At 39.7% G+C, this 27,087-nt stretch overlaps 1 long non-coding RNA gene across 1 annotated transcript; it reads right to left on the bottom strand.

Moving 5' to 3' along the window:
- Positions 1–1,896: 1,896 nt before the first annotated feature.
- LOC120227209 lies at positions 1,897–26,368 on the bottom strand. The gene is made up of 5 exons (XR_005527205.1): positions 25,987–26,368; positions 25,763–25,888; positions 7,333–7,387; positions 6,845–7,005; positions 1,897–2,386 (listed from the first exon to the last, which is right to left on the bottom strand). It is a non-coding gene; the product is annotated as an uncharacterized LOC120227209 (long non-coding RNA).
- Between the last annotated feature and the right edge of the window lie 719 nt (positions 26,369–27,087).

Raw genomic sequence — 27,087 nt, 5'->3', positions numbered from 1 at the left:
TAAGATTTAAAATATTGGGGCACTTGGGTGCCTCAGTCGGTTAAGCATCCAACTTCGGCTTAGGTCATGATCTCACGGTTCCTGGGTTCGAGCCCCATGTTGGGCTCTGTGCTGACAGCCAGCTCAGAGCCTAGAGTCTGTTTCAGATTCTGTGTCTCCCTCTCTCTCTGACCCTCCCCTGCTCGTGCTCTCTCTGACTCTCAAAAATAAATTCAAAAAAACATTAAAAAATTTAAAATTTAAAATATTAACACTGCTGAATTCATATTTCCCTGTTCAAAAACCTATAAGCCATACATATTCTTTTCAGAAAACATCCCAAATAGCATGAGTCTCCCTCCATCCATGATGGGACAAATCATAAATTTACGTCAATGTCAGATCCAATATTTAATCCAGCTCACTGGGCTGAGAAGGTATACCTTCTTACCTTTCAGTTCTATTTTCCATTTCTTGGATTCCTCTCAGTCTGTCTCTTCACTGTTTTTTTTTTTAAGAATACTACCTATTAAGCATTACACTCCTTCCAACTCAGCATGGGGACTCCCTATTTTCTCCTTAAAACCCAGGGCTCTCTCTGACTGGCAAATAACAACATCACCTAGGAACTTATTACAAATAATTTGAATTGTCAACACAGAACAATGTAATCAGAAAATCTGGAGGTGGGGCTCATATTGTTTTGTTTTGTTTGTTTTGTTTCATACCTAGGAATGACCTTTTCTCTCTTGTCCACTTAAATTCTTACAATTCTTTTTATGACTTGATTCAGATGATACCCATTTATAATATAACTGTAGATTTTTCTTCTGGAAGAAAGTTTTTGTTCTACTGATGTATTTATCCCTCGTGCCCAGCACAGTTCCCCAAACACAGAACACTCAATTAATAATCAATAGGGATAACACTTTATTATGCCTTTGAATCATCTGTAAAGACATAGAAATATGAATTAATACAATAGTTCAGGTGACTGCACAAAGCATATAATGTTTTAACCCCAAGAATTCATGGTTATGTGGTAAAGCAAACAGGAGGTAGACCACCAATGGTTGATAGACCATGTTAAAGATTTTGAACTTGGCCTGTAGCCTCCAGGTAAAATCTGAGGCAGGGCAGAGTGTCACCTGGTTCATGCGATGCTAGGATCGCAGCAGTGTGGAGGCTAGAAAGACCCAGCACGTGACATGGCAAGAGGAAGAGGGGCCTTGCAGGCCAAGAGAAAAGCTGTTCATATTCTTCCCTCTTCCCTCCAGTCGTGGGGCAGGGTGCTAAGGAGAGGCGACTGTCCTGTGGCTGATGTCTCAATACTTTTAAATTTGGGGGAGGAAAATGTACCAGGGGAAGGCAGGAATAGTGAGAGGGAAAATAGTTTCAAGAGTGCTGTAGGTCAGTGTGGGACAAGCAAGACCAGTTGACAAGTGTGAGAATTACAGAAGACGAAACATCATGCCCATCTCCAAGAATATAGAAAATACAGATGAGGAGTAAAGATGAAGTTCGAACATGAGACTTAGTCATGTGCAAATGGAGAAAGTTCTAGGTGCATTCCTCTGTATTGTAGCCTCTTGCCCCAATCTATAGGAACAGGCATGCATGGGGAAGAATAAGTCATTTTAGAAAAAATGACATATTCTATCACTGACAGAAACACATGGGACACATCCAAAGGTTATAAAACTCAGAACACACCAGCACACATGCCCCTTTCAGGAAGACGTATCAGGACACCGAGGCTGAAATAGTAATTGCCTACTTAATTGTCTCATTTGTGAGAGACTCTGAATACAAGCAGCTTCTGTAACACTGGTCACATGTTGGACGACAGACTGAAATAGGGTCTGAAGATGAAATAGCGACTCACTTAACTGTGACGAGCAGACAACGGAGAGAGAATGATGCCTACACGTTTATTTTTCATTTTCCATTTAGCAGCAGCGTGTAAAAACCGTTTTTGACCCCGTGTTTGTGGTTAATCAGCCAGCGAGCCATGTGTAGCAGCATAATAATGATGCTTGTGTTGCATGATGTCCTTCAGGTGGATTTCCTCTGGCGGCATCGTTACCTCCAGTTGATAGATCCGAGAGTCCCTAACAGCCTTCCGAATGGACACACATTTTGTGATGCAGCCTGAAGAGTGACTGCGACTGCATGTCTGAAGGATGAAGGATGTGTCTGTCCTACAGCTTCTCCTCATGCTGGTCTCAGCTTCGTTATCGTGCTCATGCTGTGTTCCTCTCATTTCCTGCTGGAAAGGCTAGGAAACCAGTCTACACCCTGAGCATCTGCCCGGGAGCCACGCCCTCCGCGCTCCCACCGATTAGAGATTAGAAGGAGCATCTGCCGCTACTCCTTAGTCCGAGGCCACCTTTAATTATCTCTGGTCCTAAAGGTAGGATATTAACGGAAAATATTAACAATGGTGATTACAATAAGAATGATCTATAATGGGCTGGGAGCTTTACAAGTGACTCCCCTGTTTGGACACTACAGTGCCCCTAGCAGGTAGGTATGATTTGGGGTGAATACAAGGACTCTGCGTCTCAGAAGGATTAAGGAACGCATCTAAATCAAAGAGTAAGTGGCAGAGCCGAGATTGGAACTGAGGTCTGTCAGATGCTAAAAATCCACTCCCACTGTATCCAAGAGTTGATTGCACCATATCGTGATTCACTTTACCGAATCTGTCTGGCAAATCTGTCATTTACTGGAATGACATACAACTTCATTCGTTAACAGCATCTGATTCAGTTGACCTTTTCGTGTTCGGTTTGAATAATCACTTTTTCTCTCTTTGGATATACTTCATGCTTTCCAGAATATCTCACTTTATTTATTTTATTTAGTGGGTGAAAGGCCATTTCTGCTACAGCTGGGAAGGGTTAGGTGGACGCTTGTGATTTGTGGGGAAGAAGTCCTCACCCCTCCAATGCACCTATTACTGGTTCCTAGAAGCAGAAATGGTGTCTGTTAACGGCTGCCATCACCACATCACCACAGCGCTGTCAGAACGCCCCCATGGGATGTCATGGCGCACTTCTATTTACCCTTAAAAATGTGCATACGCTAGTGTGTCCTCAGTACCTTCCCTCCTGTGTCTACAAAATAGTACGCTTTGGCCAATCCTCCAATTTGGGTTGTCTGCATCTTGTTACCTGTTCCTGAAACTTTTTCTCTATAATTTTCTCTACTCCAAAACTTGTTCCCATGTATAGGTTTCCCTACTGAAAATTTTCTCCCTTCCCCCTCAATCTCTCCCTCTTCTTCCCTCCCTCCCTCTGACCATTATGCATAAAATGGCTACTACAGATCAGAATGTGCTCATTTTTGCTACAGAGAATCATATCAGAATGATGTGTATGAAGAGCGTATTTAGTTCAAGAATAAAATAACAGCCTTCTTTCATCGTTTCAAGTCTTATGTGATAATATATGATTAATTTTGGATTTAAATAATACTAAAAGAGGGAGAGAGATTTTTATCAAGATGAAGTAGGGTTTTAAGTGGTTGGGAACCCTGCCTTTGCTTCTCTGTGCAGCCGCAGAACCAGAGAGATAAGTAACACTTTTACACCTTAATTTCCTCAGTGCATCTATCACACGTCTATTCTTTTCCTAAGGTCTTTCTACTGATAGGAAATTGGAACAACGTTAGTGATATCGGATGATGAAGATTCAACTTTCATTTTTCCATCAGACACTTCAGCTTTTGTTCTACAATATAAACTTGGAGCAGGAGGGGTAGAATAAATGATTTATCTGGCTTTGCCCAGATGGATGTAATGGTGTCCTAAGTGATTTATGTTCTCATAGTCTTCCCCTCAAGGGAGGGACACAGCTTTTGAAAAGAATCACACAGTCTTTTTAATCTCTAACTGGGATCTATAAGGTTTATTTTTTCAATTTGAACTCAAGAAATAGAAGTTTGAGATAGAAAGTATTGGATCATTTTACTTTTATACTTATACTTTTATAGTTACTGGTGGTTCATTTAATGAATGTGCATGTGTTGTGTGTGCGCGCACGCGTATGTGAACATATATATATGCACATGGAATCAATTATTTTGTCTAATTGAAAATTAAATATCCCAAGTTGTATCACTCCACCAGCACCTGCTACAAGTCAACATTTCATTAAATCAAAATGCCTACAAGATGCAGGCCTACTGTGGCCATAGATGACAAGTGTGAGAATATGTCTGTGAACAGGCACACCTCAGGGAGATGTTCACAGGCAGTCTTCAGATTAGTCGGTGCACGTTCAGAGGAGGCTGGAGGGCTCTGTGTACATGACCTCTATGGGAAGCAATTTATCCGTACAGAAGAAAAAAACATATTAGCTAGATCAAATGATAATGGTTCTGTGTAACAGAAAAAGCAACAATTTATGAACTACAGTGATGGCCATTGTACCAAGGATCTTGTATCCAGTGGCTCTGAGGAGAGGCTGTGGTGACACAGGCCCCTCACCCCAGTTGTGTGGGTCCTGGTGCTGAGCCACAACTCTGCTCCCCTTGGGAGGGAGGGCCACATAACTGATCTTACCCAGATACTCATTCAGTGGATTCCATGATGTATCTAGAGCTTCAGCGAATCTCTCCTATAGTGTGTTTCTCTGCTCAGTGCACTATTACTCAGGGTTCTATGTCTGTAGGTCAAATAACCCTGGAGTTCTTACACAGAGAAACTCTAGGTGGATGCTGTTTAGTGAGTGTTAGTGTGAACTCAAAGGTCTTCACATCCGGGGGCCACTTCTCCAAGTCTATCAGCTTGATTCTTCCCCAGTTTCCTTGTCTCCAATCTTCTAATCTTTCTTCATCCATGGACCAACTGGCCAAGCTAGCCACCATTCCCATGAGTCAGACTATATTCCTACCTTGGCTAAACTCACTACACAAAAATGGGTGAAATAGTGTCTATTGGGAAGATTCTTTTCTACCTGCTATTCTTCAAGACCACTCCTGATTTGGGCATCAGCATAGCCCTCACCCTTCATCATCTTGCATCCTACACTGAGCAATGCAACTGTTAAGCAAGCTTTGCTTTTTTTTCCCTCCTCCATCAGTCAATCATCAAGCAACCCAGAGTGGACATAACTTTGAGCCAAAGAAAAAGCCACAGAGAGACACTAGTGGACACCAGGGAGGTGGCCAGCTCATAGAGCTTACTTGTGTGTCCTCTCATGCTTATTTGTGCTTGATTTGAATGTACCATTTCTTCCTCGTTGTGTATGTCTGCTGGGCTACCCTTACCTTGGACTTGTTGACTCTCAGAGAAATGAATGTGAACCAGTTCTGATCACATGGTCATTTTACATGTCAGGATCTCCATTACTAACAGATCCATAGCTCTCGAGAGCTATTTTTGAATAGTGTACAATTATGTGCTGCCAGTGTCCAAAACTGGGTCCAGTAGCCCAGAGCTCTTAGCTGTGATTTTCATCCTGGGGATGCCAGGAACTTTACACAGGATATTTTCCAACTGCATAGAAACCTCTCATGTCTGTTGAGTTGTATTGTTCAAATGACAGGGACACTTAAATTGCCACCTGGGCTGCAGAGCAGTTTTGTATTCTGCATTCCACTCAAAATTGATGGCTTTTCCATATCTGTCTTCATCTTCTTAGGTAACAAAATTCCATAGACTGGGTGGCTCAAACAGCAGACATTTATTTCTCACAGTTACAGAGGCTAGAAGCCTAAGATCAAGGTATCGGCCAGTGCACTTTCTACCCTGCAGCTGGCCTCCATCTTGCTCTGTGCTCACATGACTGCTTCCTCATGAGCAAGCAAGAGAGCACTGATACCTCCTTGTTGTTTAGGGCACTACTCTCATGGTCTTTTCTAAACCCAACTACCTCTCAAGGGCCCCATTTCCAAATACCATCATTCTGGGAGGTAATACTTCAATATATGAAACTGGGGAGAGGGAGACACAATTCAGTCCATAGTGATGTCACTTGGTCAAAGTGGTAAACATAACACAGCTTTGTTGACAAGCTTGGAACATGCTGCTGTCTCCAGAACCAGAAGATAAGCAGGTGTTGTCTTCTTTCTGAGTAAAATGACTACATGAGGCAATAACTTTTCCTTAACTTTAGAGAGTATGTCCCTTGGACACCTAAATTATTTTTAAAAAATTCAGGGCTTTGAACCTTTTTTTTTTTTCCCCATCTCTGTGTTCTAGAGTGCAGGTATCTTAACCAACACCTGCAATGTATTTGCCAATTCTTAGTCATCTACTTCTACTAATGACATGCCATTGAAAGAATGACTAATGTGATGTTTGGTGGATTGTATAGATCTTTCTTGGTGCATCCAAACTATATTACAAGGGAAGACAGGAGAGTTATCCAGCCCTGGATCAACATCATAGAAGTGCACTGTTTTCTGTCCCATGAGATTGTGAAATGCACCTGGTCCTCTACCACCAGAAGGATGGAAAATAGCACATTTGTCAGATTCAAGAGTAAATTACTGTATAATTGAGTCTATGGTTTAATTCCAATTTCATGTTCCATCCTGTTTTGGTTTGGTATTCTCCACGCCAGTGTCCATACATACTATCTTAACTTTTGCCACCATGCAGCACTTCATGCTATAGCCCATGAGACTCTGACACTTCACCTTAAATCAGTGATTAGTTACCTTCAGCTTTCCATTGTCTTTCACTGACCTATCAACTACCCTAACAATGTCATTCAATTCCTTAGTACCTATCATTCATATTTGTCAGGACATTACAGTTGCTAATATATTCCCTACCTCAGCCTTCCTTCAACACAAATAACTCCTACCAAATGTGCAGCTCCAGCATTACAAGGGCTGTCATTGCTCTACTTACCAGCTATGATAAATCTTCATTTTTACATATCACTGATGTAGGATTCATGCCAGTGCCTCACTTTAGAGTCTACATCCTTAGTGCACTTCTGGTACCAGTGGCCTTACAGTGGAGTCTCTAGGAAGCAGTCTAAGATGGAGATGTGGGTGCTGGATCAATGTCTATGGGAGGGAAGTATAATTGGGAGATGCCAGGCTGGGGCATCTTTTCTTGAACATACCATTTCCTCCTCATTATGTATGTCTGCTGTGCTACCTTTACAATCTTACCCTTACAATGGGAGATGGCCCTAATCAATCTCTCAGACAGCCTTGGACTTGGGATGGTCCTTCATAACCACCTGCTCTAAGGAAGAGAGCCATCCCAGACCAATACTGGATACAGGACAAGAGAACAGTGGGTCTTTCTGGCTGATAGAAGATTCCAGAGAGGAACTCAGCCAAACCCTCTTGGTCCCCAACACACTCTGAAGCTGGGGGAGTCACTACCTGACATAGTTGGGGACAGCATTCCACGGACTCCAGGACAGCAGTTTAAAGGACTCTGTAAGAAAGTGAAATGAGAAATCCACATTATTTCTGATGAAACTTCATCTACAGAACCTGTGTATAAATCAGAGACAGAAAGTAACTGAGTCACTACAGCCCTGGCTCACAAGACTGGTGAGGAATAGATAAGTTTTGCTTTGACAGGGATGGAGCCAGAGTTCTAAATGGAGTTATCAGGGCCTCTGTCAAATAGCAGTCCTTCTATTCTTCCCCCGGTGGATGAGGTGGGATGGTTTCTTGCCTGGTTATGCCTTGGAGAATCCTCATTACACACATACATAAAGGTATTTGTATGACTATCCTTTCTTTTCAACAAGGCAACTTAGTTTTTACAGGGCAAATGATATTTTTTATTTTTTATTTTTAATGTTTTATTTATTTCTGAGAGAGAGAGAGCAGGGGAGGGTCATAGAGAGAGGGAGACACAGAATCTGAAACAGCCTCCAGGCTCTGAGCTAGCTGTCAGCACAGAGCCCAATGCTGGGCTCAAGCCCATGAACCATGAGATTATGACCTGATCGGATGCTTAACTGAAGACGTACGCTTAACCAGCCAGGCGCCCCATGCAGGGCAATTGGTATTTAAGGCAAGATGGGAAAGCTTTGCCAAACATCTTTCCAGGATTATTTATTAGTCTTGAATTTTTCTGCCTCTTTGCATTGTCAGTTGTTTGCAAATGTTTTTATTATCATGATCAAATTAGCATCATAAATGTATGTATGATGCATAACACTGAGTTTGATCCTTGTTCAGGGTTCATTGTCTGTGTTTCAATTTCCTCGACAAATTAAATAAATGTTATCATTATTACTTCATACAATGTGTTTTAAGGAAGAACAATTTAGTCAATTAAATTTATGTAGAGCAATATATTGCTTTAAATTATTAAACACAAAATCAAAATTGACTTACATAAATTTGCATTAGAAATAGCACACAATGTATCATTCTCTATAAAAGCCACATCTCAGCATCTTCTGAACATGTGTGAAATATAATCTATCCTGAAAGACTATATTCTCTTCATTTTCCCTCAGATTTTTGGATCTGAGACATTTTAGAACACTAATTGGGCTTACTTTGTAAATCGTATATTAAAGGTGATCTCTCTCTAATAAGCACATGGATAGTATTATGCAAAATTACTTTTCATTTAATTTAAATGCTTCAGTTTATGTAGTTGGATAATCCTGTAGCTTCACATTTAGAGCTGGGATAAAACCACTCTTTATTCAAGAATTTTTTTTTCAGCAGAATGGATTGCATTTAAATGTAAATTCAGTTTTATGAAGCTTAGAAAATAAGTTTTTTGACATGGAAAAACTTGAAAAAGATAAGTGAACTAATGTGACACAGGACAAGAATGATCACTCAAATCTTAATCAGTTAAAGAGGGGATGTAGTTTCATAAAATAGCATAGCATATTAAGGTCAAAAAAATTTAAATGTGATAAAAAAAATAAAGAAAAATTATGTCACCATTATATTTATGTGAAAGGAAAGAACTAACTGACTCTAAATTATTATAGTAAATCGGCTGCTAGAATTTTCTGAAGCTCTTAATAGCAATATTATCATTTTTCCACATACCTTTTTATGATCTGGTATTCCTCCAAGAGTATACTTTTTGTTTTATATTACTAAAAATGATAATATGTTGCTGCTAGAAACTGGGTATGTCATATGCAATTTTGTAAGGGACAGGTGTATCTTGTGATATGTACTTAGATCAGAGACACTGAGAATAATATTTACCAATGCTTGGAGTTAGCAAAGTAAGAAACCACCAACATAAGCCACACAAGAGTTCTCATCTTAAGGATAAGTTTAGCTGAATTGATATTCTAAAATGTTTAAAAGTCTGCTCACTTTTGTAGTTGCAATAGATTACATAACTTTTAAAGAGCACGTTTTACATTTAGAGATTGCATAATTTATTATATTATTATAATCCATTTACTTGTTAAGTGAAATAAAATACATTTATGTGACTTTTGTGTTCCAAGGAAAAGAAAGAAGGGTCCTACCAAAACAATTCCACTATTAGCTTCTACAGTCACACAGAGGGTCCCCAGATGATCTAGAATTAGTGTCAGAGTTGTTAACGCCAATGGCAGGCTTTGGTGTTTTTCTCGCCACCAATTCTCAGGCTTTCAGTTTATGGAGATTTCCCACTTTTGCAACTGTATCTAACTTATTAAAGCAGAAGAGATCGTGTTGCTTAGCAACACTTGTTTTTCTATTGTTTATTTTCATGAATCGTCACCACATCAGTGTAGAATGAACCAAAGAGTCAGAGCGAGAACAGCCGCACACCCCTAATGCATTCCTGGTTTCTCCTGGAGTGCTGTTAGTCAGCACGACAGACAGGAGAGAAAAGTTTAATTTGAAATATCTGTGATGTGGTCTAGGGATTCGACAAGTGACTTATGCTGCCTTAAAATCAGAGCAATGAACTTAAAAAATAGGTTTTGTTTAAATGCCAAACAATAAAAGACACTCACATTTTCCTTTCTGTGGTAAGAAAACTTAGCTGCACAATATTTTAGAATCTAAAATGCATGCCTTCAAAACATTTATATTGACCAAGACATCAAGTTATTAAAAAAATTTTTGTCAAGCAATTCACAGAAAGTGTCTGAATATGCTGCATAAAAAATAACCAAAACTCATGTAAATTTATTCAATGATGGTTCTGCTCCACTTTGGGGAGCATTTTATATGGCAGGGATATTAATGCACACTCTTCCATTTATGAAGGAAAATATTGGGGTCAACAGCTGGTGCCTCCGAAGCTTCATTTTCAAGTAACAATAGAAATGGTGTGGGATTTAGTCACCGCTGATATAACTGAAGCTTTTTCCTCTTTTGAGTGTACTCAGTTTGGTATGAAAAGCCCTACGTTCTATTTGCTTTTACTTGGGATTCTGGGAAACCTATAGATTAACAGACAGATCCTATTAATAGGGTTTCAGTGGAAGGCATACATCTTGAACTGACCACATTTTCTCGTTTCTTTCTGTAACTTAGCACTGTGGTAAATGCCCAGGTGTAATCCTCACAGCTTTCTGAAACACATTGTTATAATATCAAGAGTGTAAGCCTCTGAAATGCTTCTTCAGTGTCATGTGTCTTGGTCTTGTCAGGGTCAGATTTCTACATAAATATGGTGGACGGAATAGACACGTCTCCCTCCACCTGCACTGAATCCCACCAAGGACAGGAAGCGACCTTTCAAAAGACAGATTATCTCAAGAGAAAAGAGAAGAGACAAAAACATTTGGAGACTGAAAAAGAGATGCCTTGTAGTGATTTACTGAGCAGTCCTGAATCCTCATCAGCAGTGGATAAGGCTGAAGAAGTCATCCCACCACATCCCCCATGAGGCTCAGAGATTAGTAGCATCTAGGGAAGACTGCTGGGCAAAACTGGGGATAAAACAGAATGCTTACTTTAACTTCCTTTTTTTAGACACTAAACCCCCATATAATAGCTTCCTTCCCTTGAGAATCTGGGTGGTTACTCCTCTCTTCTGTGACAGACTATTAGAGGTGTGTTTTTCTAGAAAACATAAAGCAGAATGGAGAACAGAAGGAAAGCAGTGCAACTGAAACACAGGCACTGATTAAAATTTACATTGTGAATACCCGGCTCCCACCCTCTTTTCCTCCTTGGCTCCTAGCCTGATGGCGGCACCCAGGTAAGAGGATACTGTATTGTGGATTGCAGGTGCAGACGGGACATCACTTAAATGTGCTAAGCTTCTCTCTGTGAAGGCACAATCCCAGTGAACCCTGCAGTCAACAAACTCACCTACAGGCATAAAACCTTCAATCAGCTTTTCACTGGCCCTCTCTTATATAAGAGCAGGTAGATAAAGATCACTATGCACTTAATGAAACCTGTATATCAAATCAGAGACTAAACGAAAGACCAATGTGAATGAAAGAGAAGAGACTTAAAGTATGCTGCAGTAACATCACTAGAGAAAAAAAAGCATCCATTAAGCAGGAATCGACTACTATGTAAAAAGAACATTCCAAAAACATGGTCTTGGAACATGGAACAGGGATGCTTCAGGGGCCATAGAGAATCTGCTGGCTGTCCAGCTGCATACTCGCCAGCACACCATCTAGGTGCCAGAAGGACCTCTGTCCTTACTAATGAAACAGCCAGACACCACTGAATCAATGCAGTGTTCCTGCCAGAGAAATGCAACCCTGGACCATGTCACATGGAGTCAGATGGCCACTTCTCACCTGCCCCTTACCAGCCCTGGAGGAGGCAGGGAACCTGGCTGAACCTGGCAGACACCATTGCACAGGCTGGGGTCTGCTTCCCCACCATCCACAACAGCAATTTTGCCGGGAACATGCCATTTACCCTCATTCTCCCAAAGTACATAGTAGAATACCAACCTCAACTTCACCAGGTCCAGCTTGGGGAAGAGCTAGCTGGTCATCTTCCTCAGAATCCCGTCCATCGATTTCAGCTGCCTGTTAGCTCTGGGTCCACGAGGCAGAGAACAAAGACCACCAGACATTCCACTGGTGAAGTTACTGAATCGGAGCTGTTGAAGGATCCCAAGCCAGCCCCCCACCACGGGATATCCAGCAAGGTTTGAGCGGGGCATGAGCCCCCTGCAAGGCTCTTCTCGACAGCCAGGACCAGGAGGCACTTGGTTATCCCAAATCCAGCCTATACCTGCCATATGCATGCACGCGTCCTGTGACTTCTTCCAGTGAAACTGCAGTGAGGATCAGCAATGAACCGAGTACCGTGCTAGGCCTAGAGGATAGAGCTCTTGGCTACATTGATGCCTTTCTTCTGAAAATCCCCTAGTAAGTAATTTCTGAAAGGGCATGTTCAAATTGCTGAATAGAGAATTACCATAAATGAGTTCTCCATTTCTGCATTGGCTTTGTTAGTTGGAAAGAAATTGTTTTACTAATGAACCAAAACAAGCCATTAAATTATGTGAATTCACCTTCTCTGGATGCCAGGAGGTCCCACGGATAAGAAGTTTATTCTCTGGTCTAGAGTTGGCTCACACTATATCTCCCTTCCCTAAAATGTCTCAATCCTGGGACCTCAGAGGCCAGTAAATCGCACTAACTGCAGTGATGGTTGATTATCATTCAGAAATGTTCTGTGCTCTCCTCAAGGAAACCCCTCACTGCATCCTCGCTCCTTAAGAACAATGGGATGCTGTCCTTCTTCTCAACTCCGAGTCAGCTCTGATATGCTGCCCATCCCATCATGGGTGATGAACCAGCTACTCTCCTTGGCCTCAGCTTGGGCACTGGAGTCAATGAGTCCTCAGAAGGGAGAGCTAAGCTCCAGGGAAGGCATGCTCTGGGTCCTGGAGGGAGGCCTGTAGCCACCTAGCCCATTGTGGAGAGCTGCACACGATGTCCTGACTGATGTCTGTGGGGGGAGGGCCCTCTGCAAGTCTACTGTCAGAAGCTAGGATGGATGGATGTCTCTGACATGCCTCACCTATAGGAGATGATCCCTTGAGCAAGTGCTGGGTAAATCCTACCTCCTGAATGATGAATGACACCCCCCACATTTCCTTCAGTGTTATTTTACATTACCCCATATTTCAAAAGTCCACATGTGAGAAAATGCATCTTATTTTGGTTTCTCAGAGCTCAAAAATGATAAAAAGTAAAATAAGAAAGTAAAAGATATTGGCTCTTGTTTTATCATCTATGCACCAAATGAATTTTCAAAGTAAATGTCTTACCAGCGCTTAAAAATAAGATACATGAAGCAAAGCTGAGTTGTCCAAGTTATGCCACCTGTCGCTCTTTCAGACCAGCCACCAGTCAACCAACTCATATAAGCCGGCCCGTAACTGGCTGCAAAGGGGTGAATGAGTAAGAAAGCCTACCCAAGGTAAAGCCCACAGATTCATGAACCAAATAAAGATTTCTTATATTATGGCACTGCTGTTTGAGTTATTTGTTACACAACATTATTGTGGCAATAGGTAACAGATACAGTTGTAACAGATACAGTTGCATAGACTTAAATGTTACACTTTACCAGCATGAGCACAACTGGTCTACAAAGATTTGAGAACAGCCAAGAAGGATGGTTGGGGGCAGAGTTGTGAGCAATGCTGGGGATGAGCCCACAAGTGAAGCCTGGCTTGTCGGCAGGGTACTGAGTGTAGTGGGACCCCAGGGAGAGGAGAGCTTGGTTAATGGACTTACCCATTATTTATCTGCAAGTATATATTATACTTAGAGAATGTATTACTTATAATAATATTGTGTATGTACTTATAGAATTTGTGTGTGTGATACATATCGCATTTATATCAATGTTATATACTACACATAAGTACATAATGCCCTGGTCAATATGCCATCATACATTGTCTATTTAATATTTACAAATGTTTACTGAAAGAGGGACCAGATTTCCATTTTATAAGGATGGACCTCTGAGAGGTTAGGTAGCAGGGCTGATGTCAAATTAGCAAAAAGAACCAGAACCCAAAAACACATCTGACTCCAAAGTCTGCACTTTTGTCTCAGCATCATATGGATTCCTATTTGAAATACTTCATTCCCTCAAATAATCCACAGACATTCATTGATTTGGACATTTCTGAGGGAAAAAGGGTTTTGTTTTGTTGTTGTGTGTTTATTGGTTTGACCCATCTCCAGAAGGACACAATCAGGGGCACCTGGGTGGCTCGGCGTCCTACTTGGGCTCTGGTCATAATGTGATGGTTTGGGAGTTCAAGCCCCACATTGGGCTTTGTGCTCACAGCTCAGAGCCAGGAGCCTTCTTCGGATTCTGTGTCCCTCTCTCTCTACCCCTCCCCAGCTAGTGCTCTGTCTCTCCTTCAAAAATAAACATAAAAATTTTTTTTTAATCACTCAAGAAGGACACATTCCAAAGATGTGGTGTATTGGAAAACAAATTTCCTCACTTAGTTAATAATTGTTCATCCAGAGCCCCGTCAGGACATCTTTATATTGAAGTACTGGGTCATATGTCAAAGTTAATGTTAAATGGAAAATTGAGATAAAAGGACTAAAGAAGGGGGAATGGGGTTAGAGTCAGGAACTGCGTTCAAAGTTAGAAACGAAAACTGCAGGAAACGTAGGTTCTCATGTTTCACAGTTGACAGGCAGTTGGGGGTCATGAGCAATGAGTTCTCAGGCAGTATCCTCATTTCATTAGTTGCTATCAAAGTACACACCACACATTCCCATCCACACACACATATCCACGGGTTTAAACCACAGAATCCTATTTAGTAGGGAAAGCACCCATTGTTCCTGTAACCTGTGCTATTGAGCACAGAATTAAAATTAAACAAAATGTGTTTAGGAAAATTATCTTCCACAACAGTGGTGCACTTGAAAGCCTTATTATTTACAGCTTAAATGTGGGTGGCTGTTAAAGAAAAGCGTAACATGGTATTAAATTTTTATAGCACTGCTCATGTCCCTAGAAAAGAGGCTGAAGAAAACATTCCTTGGTTTCTGCCGAGTTTCGTTCTGAACTTTGACAGGTTACAGAAGAAATAAAATGTAAGGCAATCTGTGGGTTGTTAGGCATTTGCACAAATCCAGATTAGTTTTTGACCCGGTTTATTTCCCACAGCCTCACAAACACATAATTCCTACTCTTCAGCTTGCTCCTAACCCATGATGTAACTCATTATTTGTTAAGGAAATACATTAGTAGTACACGTTTGAATATGGCATTAAATCGTACATCAACATTTATTCCTATTGCTTGGCATGAATCATGATTTGATTCCTGTAGGCAAGTGACTATATCTAAAATGAATTTGACAGGGCATTTCAGAAAATATTATTGGATAGACCCATTACTCTGAATATAGATAGATGGACAGAAATGCACACACACAAACATCCATGAAATACACTTTTTATATCTATAATTGCTACAACGTTACTAAGATACTACTATTTCCACATAGCTCACACATTTGGGAAAGGACTAGAGTCCCATTATAAAATAGGTGTGGTGGACCTGTTGTATATACAGCTTAGATATTGTATGAATATTGGCAAATCAGGACGACTTCCTAAAGGATATGTTCTCTTCTTGCTTTTCTTGTTATCAGTCTGGCAATTATTCAGTGAACTGCCCTTATTTTCAGTTCATTACAATGCCAGTCCATAGATTACCCAGAGCCTATTTCAAGTGCAGTCACTCAGGCAAACATTTGTTGTTGAAAGTATTAGTTTCTTGTGACAGAGTTGATATATTGTAGTTGTCCTTAATATGATATAAAGACAGATGCTAATAGAAGTTGGAGAAAAATACAAAAAAAGTTTCCTTATTAACTTCCAGCACTCAGACTATTGCTGGAAAATATTCATTGGACAAAATCCTTTATTCATGTTAGAAGGTATACCTGTAAAATGTATACTTCTTAAATACAAAAATAGGTGGTCAGCTGGAGCACCTGGGTGTCTCAGTCAGTTAAGTGTCTGACTCTTGTTTTTGACTCAAGTCATGATTTCATAGTTCATGTGAGTTCAAGCCAGCATTAGGCATTGAGCTGAAAGTGTGGAGCTTGCTTAGGATTCTCTCTCCCACGCCCCCATCTCTCTCTGCCCTTCCTCTGCTCTTGCTCTCTCAAAATAAATTTGAAAAAACTTTTTAAATGAATGAATTAATTAAATAAATACATAAAAATAAAAATAGATGGTCAAAAAATATAAAAAACTTGCAAAAGTAAGTTAATCTGACACAACATTTTTATAAAGAGGGCACTTGTGATGAGCACTGGGTGTTGTACATAAGTAAGGAACCACTATATTCTACTCTTAAAACCAAAATTATACTATATGCTAACAAACTAGAATTTAAATAAAAACTCAAAACTACAAAAAATTTACAGAATTTTCTAAAAAGTTTATAAAATATTATAATATGAAAATATCATATTGTAGTCTTACATTGTATTTCTATTAAAAAGGTAGAAAATTTTGAAATTATAATGTTAAATTGATGTAATATAATAAATTTATTTATTTATTTTTCTTTCATAGTTTATTGTCAAGTTGGTTTCCATATAACACCCAGTTCTCATCCCAACAAATGCCCTCCTCCATACCCATCTACCTCCTTCCCCTCTCCCCCACCCTCATCATTCCTCAGTTTGTTCTCAGTATTCAGAAGTCTCTCATGGCTTGCCTCCCTTCCTCTCCCAAACTATTTTTTCCCCTTCTCCTCCCCCATGGTCCTCTGTTAAGTTTTTCCTGAACCACTTATAAGTGAAAACATATGGTATCTGTCTTTCTCTGCCTGACTTATATCCTCAGCATAACACCCTCAAGGTCCATCCATGTTGCTACACATGGCCAGATTTCATGTTTCTCATTGCCATGTAGTATTCCATTGTATAGATAAACCACATTTCTTGATCTGTTCATCAGTTGATGGACACTTAGGCCCTTTCCATGTTTTGGCTATTGTTCAAAGTGCTGCTATGAACATTGGGGTACATGTGCCCCGATGCATCAGCAAACCTGTATCTCTTGGGTAAATTCCGACTAGTGCTATAGCTGGGTCATAGGAGAGTTCTATTGTTAATTTTTTGAGGAGCCGCCACACTGTTTTCCAGAGGGGCTGCACCAGTTTACATTCCCACCAACAGTGTAAGAGGGTGCCCGTTTCTCCGCCTCCTTGCAAGCATCTATAGTATCCTGATGTGCTCATTTTAGCCACGCTGACTGGCATGAGGTGGTATCTCAGTGTGGTTTTGATTTGTATTTGCGTGATGATAAGTGACGCTGAGCATTGTTTCATGTGTCTGTTGGCCATCTGGATGTCCTCTTTGGAGAAGTGTCTGTTCATGTCTTCTGCCCATTTCTTCACCGGATTGTTTGTTTTTGGTTGTGGAGTTTGGTGGGTTTCTTATACATTTTGGATCCTAGCCCTTTATCTGATATGTCATTTGCAACTATCTTTTCCCATTCTGTCAGTTACCTATTAGTTTTATGGATGGTTTCCTTTTCTGTGCAGAAGCTTTTTATCTTGATGAGGTCCCAATAGTTTAATTGCTCTTGATTCCCTTGCCTCTGGGGATGTGTCAAGTAAGAAACTGCTGCGTTTGAGGTCAAGGAGGTTGTTTCCTTCTTTCTCCTCTAGGGTTTTGATGGTTTCCTGTCTCACATTCGTGTCCTTTATCCATTTTGAGTTTATTTTTGTGTATGGTGTGAGAAAGTGATCTAGTTTCATTCTTCTGCATGTTGCTGTCCAGGTCTCCCAGCACCATCCGTTAAAGAGGCTGTCTTTTTTCCACTGAATACTCTTTTCTGCTTTGTCAAAGATTAGTTGGCCATACAATTGTGGGTCCAATTCTGAGTTTTCTATTCCTTTCCATTGGTCTATGTGACTGTTTTTGTGCCAATGCCATACTGTTTTGATGATTACAGCTTTGTAGTAGAGGCTAAAGTCTGGGATTGTGGTGCCTCCCATTTTGGTTTTCTTCTATAATATTACTTAGGCTATCTGGGGTCTTTTGTGGTTCCATACAAATTTTAGGATGGTTTGTTCTAGCTTTGAGAAGAATGCTGGTGCAATTTTGATTGGGATTGCATTGAATGTGTAGAGTGCTTTGGGTACTAATGACATTTTAACGATATTTATTCTTCCGACCCATGAGCATGGAATGCTTTTCCATTTATTTGTGTCTTCTTCAACTTCCTTCATAAGTTTTCTATAGTTTTCATCATACAGATCTCTTATATCTTTGGATAGGTTTATTCCAAGGTATTTTATGTTTTTTTTGGGTGCAGTTGTGAATGGGATCAGTTTCTTGATTTCTCTTTCTGTTGTTTATGATGGGTGTATAAAAATGCAACTGATTTCTGTACGTTGATTTTGTACCCTGCAACTTGGCTGAATTCATGGATCAGTTCTAATAGGCTTCTGGTGGAGTCTGCCAGATTTTCTATGTAGAGTATCATGTCGTCTGTGAAAAGTGAAAGTTTGACTTTTCTTTGCCAATTCTGATGCCTTTGATTTCCTTTTGTTGTCTGATGGCTGATGCTAGAACTTCCAGCACTATATTAAACAGCAGTGTTGAGAGTGGACATCCCTATCGTGTTCCTGATCTCAGGGGGAAAGCTCTCAGTTTTTCTCCGTTGAGGATGATGTTAGCTAAGGGCCTCTCATANGATCATATGGTTTTTGTCTTTTTTTTTTAATTTTTAAAAATGTTTTATTTATTTCTAGGAGAGAGAGAGAGAGAGAGAGAGACAGTATCAGCAGGGGAGGGTCAGAGAGAGAGGGAGTCACAGACTCTGAAACAGGCTCCAGGCTCTGAGCTGGCAGTCAGCACAAAGCCCAACGCGGGGCTCGAACCCACGAACCGCAAGATCATGACCTAAGCGAAAGTCGGACGCTTAACTGACTAAGCCACCCAGGCGCCCCGGTTTTTGTCTTTTCTTTTGTTAATGTGATTTATCACATTGATTGATCTGCGAATATTGAAGCAGCCTTGTAACCCAGGGATGAATCCCACTTGATCATGGTGGATAATTCTTTTTATGTGAATTCAATTTGCAAGTATCTTGTTGAGGATTTTTGCATCTGTATTCATCCAGGGTATTGGCCTGTAGTTCTCTTTTTTTGCTGGGTCTCTGTCTGGATTGGGAATCGAAATGGTACTGGCTTCATAGAATGAGTTAGGAAGTTTACCTTCCATTTCTATTTTTTGGAACAGCTTGAGAAGAATGAGTATTAATTCTGTTTTAAATGTCTGGTAGAACTCAGGGAAGCCATCTGGCCCAGAGCTCTTATTTGTTTGGAGGTTTTTGATAACTGATTCAATTTCTTCACTGGTTTTGGGTCTGTTCAGATTTCCTATCTCTTCCCGTGTGAATTTCGGTAGTAAGTATGTGTTTAGGAATTTGTCCATTTCTTCCAAGTTGTCCACTTTGTTGGCATATAATTTTTCATAGTATTCCCTGATGATTACTTGTATTTCTGAGGGGTTGTTTGTAATAAGCCCATTTTCATTCATGATTTTGTCTACTTTGGTGCTCTCTCTTTTCTTTTTGAGAAGCCTGGCTAGAGGTTTGTCAATTTTGTTTATTTTTCAAAAAAAAAAACAACTCTTGGTTTCATTGATCTGTTCAAATGTTTGTTTTTTTGTTTGTTTGTTTTGGATTCTATATTGTTTATTTCTGCCCTGATTTTTATTATTTTTCTTCTCTTACTGGGCTTGGGGTGTTCTTATTGCTCTCCTTCTAGTTCCTTTAGGTACACTGTTAGATTTTGTACTTGTGCTTTTTCTAATTTCTTGAAGTAGGCCTGTAGTGCAATATAGTTTCCTCTTAGGACTGCCTTTGTTGCATCCCATAGATTTTGAATTGTTGTATTTTCATTTTCATTTGTTTCCATATATTTTTAAATTTCTTCTCTAATTGCCTGATTTGTCCCTTCATTCTGTAGTAGGGTGTTCTTTAACCTCCATGTTTTTGGGGGTTTTCCAGACTTCTTCCTTTGGTTGATTTCATGTTTCATTTCATTGTGATCTGAAAATGTGCATGGTATGATTTCAATTCTTTTATATTTATTGAGTGCTGCTTTATGTCCCAGTATGTGATCTATCTTGGACAATGTGTTATGCGCACTTGAGAAGAAAGTGAATTCCATGGCCTTAGGATATAGAGTTCTAAATAGACCTGTCAAATCTGTCTGGTCCAATGTGTCATTCAAGTCCATTGTTTCTTTAGTGATTTTCTATCTAGTTGATCTATCCATTGCTGTAAGTGGAGTATTAAAGTCCCCTGCTAATAGGTCATTCTTAACAATAAGATTGTTTCTGTTTGTGATTAATTGTTTTATGTATTTGGGTCCTACCAAATTCGGTGCATAGACATTTATAATTGATAGCTCTTCCTGATGGATAGACCCTGTAATTATTATATAATGGCTTTCTTCATCCCTTGTTACTGCTTTTACTTTAAAGTCCAGTTTATCTGATATAAGTATGGCTACTCCTGCTTTCTTTAGACTTCCAGTAGCATGATAGATATTTCTCCATCCCCTTACTTTCTTTCTTTTTTTAGTTGTTTTTTAATGTTTTATTTATTTGTGGATGAGAGAGAGACAGCATGAGCAGGGGAGAGTCAGAAAGAGAGGGAGACACAGAATCCAAAACAGGCTCCAGGCTTGAGCTGCCTGTCAGCACAGAGCCTGACACAGGGCTCAAACCCATGAACCGTGAGATCATGACCTGAGCCGAAGTTGGGCACTTAATTGACTGATCCATCCAGATGCCCCACCATCCCCTTACTTTCAGTCTGAAGGTGTCCTCAGGTCTAAAATGAGTTTCTTTTAGACAGCAAATAGATGGATTTTGGATTTTATCCATTCTGCTACCCTATGTCTTTTGATTGGTGCATTCAGTCCATTTACATTCAGTTTTATTATTGAAAAATATGGGTTTAGAGTCACTGTGTTCTTTGTAGGACTCATGCTTGTGGTGGTGTCTCTGGTACCTTGTGTTCCTTGCCACATTTCCCTCAGAGAGCCCCCTCAGGATTTCTTGTAGGGATGGTTTAGTGGTGACAAATTCTTTCAATTTTGTTTATTTGGAAAGACTTTTATCTCTCCTTCTATTCTGAATGACAGGCTTGCTGTATAGAGGATTCTTGGCTGCATATTTTTTCTGTTCATTACATTGAACATTTCCTGCCATTCCTTTCTGGCCTTCCAAGTTTCAGTAGATAGGTCTGTAACTACTCTGATAGGTCTCCCTTTGTGTATTAGGGTCCTTTTATCTCTAGCTGCTTTCAGAATTTTCTCTTTGCCCTTATATTTTGCCAGTTTCACTATGATATGGCATGCAAAAGATGATTCAAGTTACATCTGAGAGGAGTTCTCTTTGTCTCTTGGATTTCAATGTCTGTTTCTTTCCCCAGATTGGAGAAGTTCTCAGCTATAATTTGTTCAAGTACCCCTTCAGCACCTTTCCCTCTCTCTTCCTCTTCTGGAATTCCTATGATATGGATATTGTTCTGTTTGATTGTATCGGTCAGCTCTTGAACTTTCCTTTTGTGCTCCTGGATCAGTTTATTTCTTTTTTTTTTTTTTTTTTTTTTTTTGGTTTCCTCTCTCTTTTTCTATAATTGTGTCTACTAATTCACCTATTCTCCTCTCTGCCTCTTCAATCTGTGCATTCGACACCTCCATTTTATTATGCATCTCATTTATAGTATGTTTTAATTCATCACAACTATTTTGAAGCTCTATAATCTTTGTAGCAATAGCTTCTCTGATGTCTTCCGTGCCCAGCGATTAATTTTATGACTATTGTTCTAAATTCTTGTTCAGTTATTTTGCTTATATCTGTTATAGGACTTCTTTAAGCTGTCAATTCTTCCTGGAATTTCTTTAGAGTAAAGATCTTCTGCTTCATCATTTTGGCTAGCCTTTTGTCTCTTCTCAGTTTTAAAAGCCTTTTATGTTCTCTGCACCTGTGAGTACTGATATATTAAAGAAGGTCATTGACTTTCCAAGGCCAGACCATTCAGGAAGTGCTCTTTGAATGGTGTCTCTTGGTCTCTCTTGTTGATACTTTGGTTATTTTATTTACCTACTTGTAGTGGTATTTGGGACTCTCCCCCATGTGTACTTTGACTTGTTTCTTGAGGTATCCCTGAAAAGGAAAACAGACAGACAAATACACAGGGAACAAAGGCATGCAAACACACAGAAAAATCCAACTAACAAGCAAACCATAAGGGAAAGGAAAAAGAAAAAAGAAATAAAAAGACAAAGGACAGTCTGAAAGCATAAAACCAGAATTCCCAGCTACAAATAAAGAGCAGGGTATATGCAGTGCCAACGGAAGAGCATATACAAAGAGAGAAATGACAGGGGTGGGAGAAAGTGAAACTGGACAATGACAAGGCAGGGAGACTAAGAGGATTAATTCAGAGAGAGAAAGAGGAGAATATGGTAGGAGGCGAGGAGAAAGAAACGAAGATAATGTTATCCAAAGAAACTATATAGTCAGATTACTCCAGAGAGAGAGAGATAGGAAAGTAAGATGGAAGTGTAAAATGTACATCTAGAGAATGAATTAAATGTGACTGTTTAAGCAAACCAATGAAAAGAGTGCCCAGACCAGCAGAGGGGAGGGATACGAATGAGACAAGGGAAACTATATCTGAATAGAAATAATTGATCTAGAATTAGTCATGGCAGTGCATCCATGTTGGTCTTGCCCTGGGCTCAGGTAAATCAAAGAAGCAGCTATCTAGTGGGGATGGACATGGTTTGGTGTAGGCAGGTCTTAGCCTCCACTGTCGTCCCTCAGCCGGTCCCTGAGGTTCTGCCTTGGTGGTTGTGGGGAGAAAAATGGCAGCAATCCAGTCCCTTCTCTAACCAAGCATTACAAATCACTCTTTTGGGCCTGATCTCCCTGTGCCACAGGCATAGCCAAGGGGGGCCACGTTCTATGTCCCAAGCCCCACCTTGTTTCAGGTCTCAATCTAAGCACTTTATTGATACTGCCCAAAATGTAATCCTGCAGGACTCAGGTCCTAGCTCATATTTATCTCACTAATTAGTTTCAAATATGCAGAAACTAATTAGATCTTTTGAGATCTTATACTTTTTGAAATTTTTAAAAAATGATCTTTTCCCAGTAACTGTGAATCCAGAAATGTTTCAACACATGGAAGCATGGACTGTCCTGTGTTGTTCGTTCACAGATATCCTTCCATTGCTGGCCTGCTTGGAAAACATTTAGGAAGTTTCTTAAAGTATTTTGAAGAATATTGCACCTCCTATAGGCAACTTCAGAGGATGTTGTATGTACAATATTAACACGTTTAAATTTTGAATCAATTGGTTGGTAACACCTAATTTTAAGGATCAGACCCTTCACTCTACTGTTTTTTAAGACCAAGCAGATGTTGTTTAAGGGGAAGAATTGCAATGACTAGTGAATAATTCCTAGAGACCTCATGCAAAGTACAGTGAATATAGACAGTATTGCATTAGAATCATTAAATTTGCTAAGAGACTAGATCTTAATTATTCCAACCACAGAAAAGAAATTATAATTATGTGGTATGATAATGGTGCTAATTAGCACTATAATGACAACCATATTGCATTACAGAAATATATCAAAAAACATGTACACCTTAAATTTACACAATATTATATATCAAGTATATTTCAAATAACAAAGGAAAAAAAGGCTAACCAAATTGCTGAGGATTATAGCTTTTCATCAAATTTATTATTTTGATAAATATTATTAAAAATTTTTTTAAATGATTTATTAATTCTGAGAGAGAGAGAGAGTGAGCAGGGGAGGGTCAGAGAGAGAGGGAGATACAGAATCTGAAACAGGTTCCAGGCTCTGAGCTGGCAGTCAGCACAGAGCCCGAAGTGGGGCTGGAACCCACGAACTGTGAGATCATGACCTGAGCTGAAGTCAGACACTTAACCGGCTGAGCCACCCAGGTACCCCAATTTTGGTAAATATTAAAGTGGAGAATCATGACTTAAATTATACAATTTTATGGCAAAAATGACTAATTTCCAATGTAAGTATTATAGATAAGAGAAGAGATTCAGAGACGTATATTTTAGACATTAATTGCCATGTATTACAGAGAACCCTGCTGCTATCTTGGTTCAAATAGGTTGAAAAATATACTTGAAAACACCAGCCTTTAGGATAGAATTCAACCCAATTTGACAAATACTATTGTTTAATGGAATGGAAACTAATTATTTCAAGTAAAAAAGTTACTATAATTTTACATTTGCAGTGTTATCCTAGATAACATAATAAAAATATCTATTCAATGCTTTTTATGAAGACAGTTTTCCTCAATCTGCTCTTGTTAAAGTTCTTTTTTTAAAAGATAAAATGTACAATCTTCATATGATATAAACAACTCTGAGATTAGAAAAATATCTAACTTGTTTATTAGTTTCACATCATGTTTCACCTTGAGAGCAGTTTCACATGAAAAGATAAAGCAATATCCACTGATTGTTGTGTTTCCATGGTAACCAGCAGACAATAACATATTTTATTGTAGTTCTGTTGTTTTACTAATTAGCATCACTCAGCTGTGCTCCCAGTCTTCCCCACTTCAGAGAAGGTCCCTCCTGCCTGAGGGGACATCCGAGGGGGTGAGGCACCATTTCCCACGGACTGCCTCAGGAGCCGTCCTCACCCACGGAGTTACCTGGGGTCTCCAGGCCGCTGTGCTGTCACCCTCAAGGTCGCTTCAGGTCACATGGGTGGACTAGAGGTTTTCTGAAGAAACAGTGCTGGGCTGGACCTTCGGGTGTCCTTAGTTCCTCTTCTCATTTCCCCTCGGCTTTGTCCTGGCCCTTCCCCCACTCTGGTGAGGCTGATACTGATACTCCTGTGCTGCTCCAAACCTACACCTGCTGATGTCATTAGACTCACTTCACTGTTGAAATGGATTACTGGCATCAGGTCCTCAACTAGCATTTGTTTGAACCTTAATTATCCTGGTAATTCCCAGTCATGTTCCTTTAGCTCTGTCTAGTATTCCAGAATGTAATCTGGAAGGCGATATTTTAAATACTTTTTACCTGATGAAAGACGAAACGATATTAAATCTGGCCCTAGTGAAATATAGTTTCTTTATATATTGTTCTAATTAGGAGTGATTTATATGTATATAGTAAGGGGAGGGGCCTGGTAGATATGCAATTCATGTTTGTAATTTCATCTGAAGTGGTTTAGAATTTTCTTCTCTGTTGTAATTAGACCTGTATTTCCCTCTGAAATGGAAGAACCTTTGCATCAGCCTCACTCACTTTACTGGGTTGATTGGACAAGTATTACCAGTATCCAGTCCTTTCTGTCTCCCTGCCCTGTTCTTATGAGTCAAGGTCTTGTGCCTCTTTGAGTTCTTATGCCTGTTAGTTATGAAAACCAAGGTTTATACCTTTGGGATATTTTATTTGCATGAGCAGAATTTAAGTTTCTTTTAAAAAGACTATAATAATAACACTATCTGATTATTCTAGCTAATATAACCAAAACAAAGGCAAGAACATTATATGAGAAAATATGCATGTAAATATGTAAACATATCACAGGCCATCAGAAATATGATCTTATAAACATTTTATACTAAACTTCCAAAGTTAGAGGATAACATGTCAGTAATTTTAATGATATTTAGAATGATAAATTTACCCATTAACTCAGTAAGAAAAAATGTAGGGAAAGGGAGACAAAAGGGCAAGAAAATTTTCAAAAGATAGAGGAAAAACTCAGACAATAAAAAGTGTGTTTAGTCAAGTATTTCTATTTGCTCAAACCAGGAAAGTACTTTCCTACCGGAAGCAATCAGCCTCAGATGCGATGATAAATGGCCCTTTGCACTGTGCACTTAGAAGAGTGGCTTTGGGCCCACGGGGTCTGCTCCCTCTGTCCAAGAGATGCCCAAATCGTTCCTCACAATCCCTTTAGTGGTGGCGATAAAAAGACAACAGAAAACAAGTCATAAGGCAGAGTTCTTACCCCAGCATGAGTTAAAATACCTTTACTGAAGAAGGACTTACACATCTTTTATTTCATGGAGTTCACGCCATGCATTGTTCTAAGCGCTCATCACAAGATAATTTCTGTGGCTTTACCGTTTTAAAGATAATTCACATAGATTCTCACAGAAAGAGGGAACACGATGTTATAGGCAGAGCTGAAATCACCATGAATGGGTCGAGGTTCAGATCCTGACTGCATCAATCAATTGTCCACAGTTCACCTGGATTCTCTTGACATAATCGCTTTATGTGAGGGGAAAGGGGTTGAACTAATTGCATCACCTTTCAGGTTTCCTCAGTTTTTCAGCATCTTAAAGTAATATTTATATTGAAAACTGCACTGTCCACCGCGATGAATCCATTGCATGCGTGTATCACATGCATTCATCCTGCATATACTGATGGCAGCCATGTTTGCTCTCAGCTGCTGCATAACAAATCACTAGAAACATAGAGACATAAAACAACACACACCTATGACCTCATAATCACCATGGGTCAGGAGTTAGTCCTCACAGGGCCACACGGTTCACAGGATTTCACTTATAGGGATACAGATTCTGCTTCACAGCCTGGGAAGGGAACTGTTCTCTGGTCTTTGTCCTTTTTGTCCAAGGCTGCTCTGAGGACCGTAGCTCCGTTTTCCTGGGTCCCTGAGAGATTTGGGCTGGGCGTCCAAGAACTTGCAGGCAGATGCAAGTGAAATCCACTTTCAGCAATCTGCATCATGCACTTAGAAATATTCATTTTTTGGAAGAAGAAATAGCAAAAAAAATAATTGAAAATCTAAGAAGAATCAAACCGGGGGTGAAGAAGTGGGTAAGCTTTCCTGATATTATGTAGAGTGCAACCTTCCATAATGTCTCTCTACTTCCTTAAAATACAACTTCTGGGAAGCGGTTTTGAGAGAATAGAGCGCAAGACTGGCGTGGCCTCTCCTCTACTCTTCCAAGCGGCTTGTTCCATATTGACTTTAGGTTGTTGCAAAGCACTAGCATTTTCCCTTCCAAGTTTAAACTTGATTCTTAAAGTGATTTATTAATTTGTGATCCCTAGATGTACTCAATAAGAGAGTTTAACAGCAAAAAAAAAAAAAAAACAACAACAAAAAAAAACAGC

Source organism: Hyaena hyaena, unplaced genomic scaffold, assembly GCF_003009895.1.
Source record: "Hyaena hyaena isolate Hyena2069 unplaced genomic scaffold, ASM300989v1 scaffold_2090, whole genome shotgun sequence".
NCBI classification, from domain to species: Eukaryota; Metazoa; Chordata; class Mammalia; order Carnivora; family Hyaenidae; genus Hyaena; species Hyaena hyaena.
This window is presented reverse-complemented; position numbering and strand designations above follow the sequence as displayed.